The sequence below is a fragment of the Pteropus vampyrus genome, unplaced genomic scaffold, assembly GCF_000151845.1.
Source record: "Pteropus vampyrus isolate Shadow unplaced genomic scaffold, Pvam_2.0 Scaffold85, whole genome shotgun sequence".
NCBI classification, from domain to species: domain Eukaryota; kingdom Metazoa; phylum Chordata; class Mammalia; order Chiroptera; family Pteropodidae; genus Pteropus; species Pteropus vampyrus.
In genome coordinates this window covers 3,751,172-3,758,019 of record NW_011888866.1, presented here as the reverse complement: position 1 = coordinate 3,758,019, position 6,848 = coordinate 3,751,172, and the positions used below count along the sequence as shown (strand labels likewise).

General features: G+C 40.3%; 1 protein-coding gene across 1 annotated transcript in view; it reads right to left on the bottom strand.

Moving 5' to 3' along the window:
* Positions 1-6,848, bottom strand: part of RORA (RAR related orphan receptor A) — a 683,527-nt gene that overhangs the window by 499,700 nt on the left and 176,979 nt on the right. The gene's annotated exons all lie outside the window — the stretch shown is intronic.

The following is a 6,848-nucleotide window of genomic DNA, read 5'->3' as shown; positions in this document are numbered from 1 at the left end:
TCAAGAGTTTTTTTCCTTATATGGCTGCCTCTTTCTACCTGACTACAATCACTAATAATTTCTTCAGGCCAGCACAGGAAACAGGTATTGATCAGAATAAGCCACCACAATCACAAACACCTGCTACAGCAGGTTATGGTCTCCATGGAAACCCTTCAATAGACCCAATCTGAATTCAATTTCAGAAGTAATGAGCGCAGATAATTTTACACTCAATCAATCACTGTCAGCCACTGTTATCAGCCAATCAGTCATTATGTCAGTCAGTCACACTTTCGACAAACTTCTTCTGTGGCATGGTCAGACGAGAATGTTTTGACATCCAGAAGCAACACAATCAAATTGGCTTGTCTTTCCTGGCAAGAAGCCAAAGACACAGCAATGCATTGTGTTTGCAAAGGCAATAAGCAGAGAGCTCAACCAAAATACACTGTGGTCGTGGAAGATTCTAGGCTGCAATTTCAATAATTGTTATGACACTTGAGACAGAGAAGTTCTTTAGGCCCAAAGGTCATATAGTTTAATCCTCTCATGTAACATGAAGAGAGGATCAGAGAGGTTAAAATGTTTCCCCAAAGCTACACAGCTAATTGAGGATAACCCGAGACTAAAACATGAATTTTCTCCCAGCCCAGTGCTCAACCAGAATGTCATGCTGCTGTTATTAAATGCTTTCTTTTTTTGTGGCAAGAGGGTAGGGGTAGTTGACGGTTAGGTTCCAATTCTAAGGAGAGAGCCCAGAGTCTGTGGGAGACTCACAGAATACTTGTGGGGCCTGTGTTTTGGAGCCATCTCAAAGTTCTCTGTTCGGGATTGGTTTGTCCTTGGGCAAATACAACTTCTGGTTTCTAAAGGGAAACAAAAGACTTTGAAATACTACAGGGCTACCAAATCATTGTGACGAAAATGACATTTTGATGAATTTAGGGCAGGACTATAGAGAACACATGTATTTAATTTCCCTAAAAATGCACGGCAGTGGGAGGTAAAATGTGAGGGGAAAATCTGCTTCTGGCAAATATATTCGAGCTCTTATCAATCCCAAACATGAGAAAAGACATTTTGGACTTCTGAGGAACCTGAAAGGTATTTGGTTCGATGATCCCTTGTAAATAGAGGTTTAGTCCTGGAAATCCCAAATATTCCAAAGATTCCTTTATTTTCTCTAAGAGATGCTTTGTTAGGTTTCCTTGTTTTCTTTTGTACTGTTTTACTTTGCCGATTTCTCCAAGACAGTTTTCTGAGAGTGATATTCACATTCTTTTTGGTAAAATGGGTCAACTTGAGGATTCTCAAATTTCAATATTCATGAGAACCTACCAAAGCTGTTCAAAAAGCAGATACTCAGACTCCATCTCTAGAAACCCTCATTTAACAGGTGGGATTGGGCCCAGGAACCTGCCTTTTTAGCAAGGAGGCCCAGGTCATTCTGATGCATTTTCTCCTCTGGCAACTGCCTTGGAAAACACTGGTAACTAACGATATTTGGTATAGGATTTGGGTCATTTTTTTATGGTGATCTTCTAAACACATCTCTTTCCAGCTACTTTCAACTATGAGAATTGCATATCACCTATATCACAAGAACACAGTTTTAATGGGTGTGATCGCAGGCTTTTATACATATACAACCATTTTTTATTAGCTGTAAATAGGCTTTATCTCAAAGAGGTAGATGGTATATGGGACATTCATTTATCCCATCAAAATCTGTCTAAGGCAAATAATATGGAAAAGCAGAGAAGATATGGCTTCAGGCTTAAGGCGAAACCAGTAATTTGCAGCAAATGCAGTTTACAAGCTGTAACATGAAACGGTTGCTTCATTCCGCTATTCTTCATGACCTCAGCTCAAGCTACCCATTTTATCTTCTTGAAAACACTGTTAAAAGTTTCGTTTGTTTATTTCTAGATCGGTAATACATTCCCTGCATTTCCTTCTTAGCTCAATTTTTCTCTTTTACAATATACTTGTCATCATTTAAACACACTCCAAGGCCTATCAAATGTCCTGAAACACAAGTATATTGTATATACACAAGGGAGACAGTTCACTCTACGATGACAGTTTTTTTTTCCACCACTGCATCCCCTGAATGTGGCACACTGCCTGGCATGTATGTAGTAAGCACTCAATAAATGTTTGTTGAATAAACAAACAAACAAATAAATAAATGGATGGATGGATGGATGGATGACAGACAACAAGTAAAATCTCGCCTGTCTGGATAATGTCTGAATGAAAAAAACTAGTTTAAAAGATCCATAGTTTACAGTGTTAATGACAAAATATTTTCATTTTTTCAAAGGTTGTTCTTAATGGTAAAACTCTTGGTTAGGTATTGTTTATCCCTTGAAAACCAAAAGCAAATATAGTATTTTAAATGTGCCCTCCTTTGTAATAAGCTAGCATACAGTTTTTCTTTGCAGTCTTTAGCTCATTTCATTTTTGTTATGATTAAGCAGAAATGTTTTTAGAAGCTAAAAATAACTCACAGACATTGGGAGAGTGAAGGAGGAGGCAGAATTGGGAAGGGGGATGGAAAGATTAACAAAAATAACGACGAATCTCACCAAGGTATTTAGCAATAGGCACTCTAGAAGTCAGTAAAATTTCTGACATCTTTAAAAACTCTCTTTGCTTCATCACTAGTCATCCCAGGCTCAGAACCTTCATGCATCGTTCAAATGACAGAGGCAACCTGTGGGAAGTTTACGTATTACACTGATGGATTTCAGAGCGTCATACCAGTGACATCACAAAAAACAACCTTAAATTCCCCCCAAACCAGCAAACTGGATGAGAGACGAGCCCTATGAGCTATCAGAGATCCTCCACGTCCTATTAGGGAAAAGGAAGGCGGGAGGGGAAATTAACCTTTGTTGAGAATCCACTGACAAATGCCCAGGCGCTGTACTAAACTCTTCACATACAGGATACTTTCTAGGAAGTAAAAAGTAGTATGTTCATTTTCTAGAAAATCAGGGCTCACAGACCTCCGTCCTCATGGCCAAAGAGTAAAGATGATACTAAATTAATAGCAAATATTTATTGAGGGATTAATCAGTGTTAGTAATTGTTTCACGTGCGTTAACTATAAACTCATTTAATCTTTATTTCAACCTTATGAGGTGGGTAGCTCTATGCTCTTTTTAGAGGTCAAAGGACAAAAACAGAGAGCTTAAGTAACTTGGCCAAGGGGTCACACCTAGTAAGTGGCAGAGTTGTGGCTGGAACCCAGACTTTCAGCTTTGGACCCTAGTCTCTTAACCACCACACCAACCAGCCTCTATAATAAGGTCTAGTTTAGCCTTTTTCCAAAAGTCACATTCTTTCCAGGGTACAACTTTGAATTATATTTCTAGAGTAAATAAAAAAGCCATATCTCAACAACAGCTTATTAGACTCTTCCACTACTATAAATCATGTTTTTATTATATATACAGATATGCTACGTGTTGATAATTAAGATAACCATATCATTTATTGCCCAAACCAAGACATTTGAGAGTGAAAGGGGGCATTATTTATTAATAATTACCCAAAGACTACAGCTATAACCTGGAATTGTTACTCCAGTAATAAATACATGTCCATACACACATAATTAGATAGTCACTTTCAGACAATTCCGATAAGATCAGCTGGACTACAGATGTAAAATTAAATGTCTTCTGACACTGTGCAAGCCTATCCTTCCTCCCACCCCTAGAGCTGCTAGCCCTTTCTTTACCTAACGCATTTCTTTTAACTTGTTTTCTCACAAAAGACTCTGTGTAATTGGTCAGCCACAAGAGATTAATTTGTACTTAGCTGGCTGAGCAGACACCGTGATAACTCAATAGAGGATGGTGCCTATGCATGGACCAGCATCTTCTCTTATATAAACCTCCTCCTTCCTCCTCCCTCCCAAGCCTGCTACTTTGGAGATTGCCATCCAAGCCCTTAATTTATCTCCTTTTTGCCTGGTTGGAGGAATTCTGAACTGTAGTTTTTAATGTCCTCATAGACCCCTTTTCTTTTAGAAATGGAAATACTAGGAAAGACACCAGACTCCTCTCCTACAACAATGCAGGAAAGAATCAGGGTTTTGAGGTGCATGACTAGCAGGGAAACACAGGACCGAGCAAGAACAAGGTTATCTAGGACCCTTCGTCCCCTTCACATTGATTAAAACTGTAGTCAGACACGGAGACCAGCCCAAGGGCAATAGAGATGTTGATGATGATGATCGAAATACTTTCAAGAACTTATAATGGGCTTTACATAGATTATCTCATTTAATGCTCTCTCAACTCTGTGTGGCAGGTACAATTATCGTCTCCATTTTAGAGATGGAGAAATTGAGACTTAGGGCAAAAGTTTTGCCCAAAGCCCAACCTAGGCAATTTGACCCAGAAGCAACAATCTTACCCACAGGGCCTTGACATTTTAATGCACAAACCAATCCCAGATAAGAGAATGTCAGAGACAAATGGAACTGGAGAGACCTGTGCCTCCCACCTTATCTCACAGATGAGGAGCCAAGCTCAATTCCTTTTCCTCCTCTAGAAAACACCTGTCAAAACTTTGCAAAAATAAAATGAGAGGTCAAAAAGCTACATAAAGAAGTGCTATATAAACATAAACTGTTATCATTACACCAGATCTTATACCCTATTTGAAAATTTATTTTACTCTGACAGAGTCATTTAACACTTGGACATAAGGCACAGGGCCTGGGCAAATTCCACCTACCATGGAAATGCATCTTGTTCTGGGCTTATGTCTGTCACACAGTTATCTCTCAGGGTGGCCAACATTTGCCACATCCCAATGCACTGTCAACAAGGATAAATAAAGTACCTTCGAAATACTATAAAAACACAGAGTATAGGGGATGGAGAATATAGAAGACAGAAAAGTCAAGAAGCAAAAGGATTTTATTTTTTAAATGTCTCCGGTCCTCTAACCTGGTCCCTTTCCTCTGACTGGCTGGCAGGACAGGTGGAAGTGGTAACTCATAGGTGGAGGTGGTGACTCACAAGCACAGTGCACCCTGCTCGCATCGCGCCATTTTACGAGCAGGCTAGAGTGTTGAGAGACTTTGCAGTGGTGCACAAGTTGGAATTTCCTTCCCAGAGTACAGCTGTGCTTAAAGGGTTTGATGTCAGAAACAAACCTAGAAAGAACTACAAGAATGGGCCTCAGGTTCCTGTCCCCAGTGGAGTCTGAGATTCCACTGTAATGAAGCAGATGGGTACAACATTTGGGATGGAAAGGAAATCTAACCCACCTAAAAGCAATTAGTGTTCTCTGGAGGAAGAAACTGTGCTTGAGCTGTGAGATTTCTATTTCAATTTTCCACATGGGGGTGGCTACTCCAAACGGAAATGTGTTGTAAGGGCAAAAGCCACACCTGCTTTTGAAGACTTAATGTGACTATCTCAATAACGTTTATACTGATTACGTGTTGAAATGATAATATTTTGGACATATTGGGTTAAATAACATATTTCTTCAAAATTAATTTCACTTGTTTCTTTTTACTTTTTAATATGGCCATGAAAAAAATTAAAATTGCATAGGTGGCTATCATCTGTGGCTCATGCCATATTTCCATTGAACAGCATTGGTCTAGAGTCTTAACCACTATGAAGTTCTCCCTTGACCAGCAGCCTCAGTATCGACTGGGATTTTGTTAGAAATGCAGACTCTTAAGTCCTACCCCAGACCCACTGAATCAGATTCTGCATTTTAACAAGATCCCAAAGCAATCTGCAAGCATGTTAAAGTTTGAGAAGCATTGCCTTAGTACTCTACAGGCACTTGAAAAAAAAAATAGTTGAATGCATGAATTATCTCTGGGAAGTTGCTGCACGCATATTTGGGAAAAGGGGAAGACCCTTCTCTGGCTTTTTCTTTGCCTCATGAATACTGATGGGCTCATCAGATTAATCACCTTGCATTTTAGCAAGCACACAGTATCCGGCCTCGAAAAACCATGGTCCTTGACAAAGTGTGGTTCATAGATCCCAGGATCTGGTTAGAAATTTAGAATCCTGTGTCCTTCCCTAGAACTAGTGATTTGGAATCTAGATTATAAATAGACCCTCAGGTGAATCATAAGCACGTTAATGAGTTAGAAACTGGGGTGTAAGGAAAGGGTCTCTCAACAGCTCCATGGAAGTAAAAAGGCTGAGACCAGAAGGTGGGGCAGGTGCTTACTCTGAGGATCCCAAGCTGGGCACAATTACTTCTGCTGAGATCTCAAGATACCCAGACCATCCAGCTCCAGGTACAGGGGAAGAGAAGGCCTTAAAACAGATGGAGCAGAGGAGGATAGGGCGAGACTGGCCTCATAGCACGCCACAGTGGCCCACAAACCAAAGGTCTGACAAAGGATTGTTCTGCACCCCAACTTTCCATTTCATTCCTTCCTAGACCTAAAATCCTCAACAAATGGAATATCTGATCACATTAGCTACAAAAACATACATTCGTAAAGCTTTTTTTTTTTTTTTAAGAAGCAAATGCTCAGGAGAAAGGATGTCGTGGTGTGCAGAGAATAAAAGTCACAACTGTTGTCTCTGTCTCTTGGCATTCTCTCTGAGACAGCCACACCCCCCATCCAGCCCACCTCAGGAAAAAAACAGAGAGCTAGAGGGTTGGCGTGGGGTAGAGAGAAAAGACAGCAGAGACTGAGAAACCGAGGAACAGGGAAAGGAGATAAGAAGAGGAATGAATGGAGATGAAGCAGTCAGGTCCTGGAAATTCCATCAGAAGCTGTGTGTGCCTGGGGGTAGGGGACGAGAAACAGAGAGAAGGAGGAAGGGAGATATATGATATGAAGGGGTGTCTTAAAACCT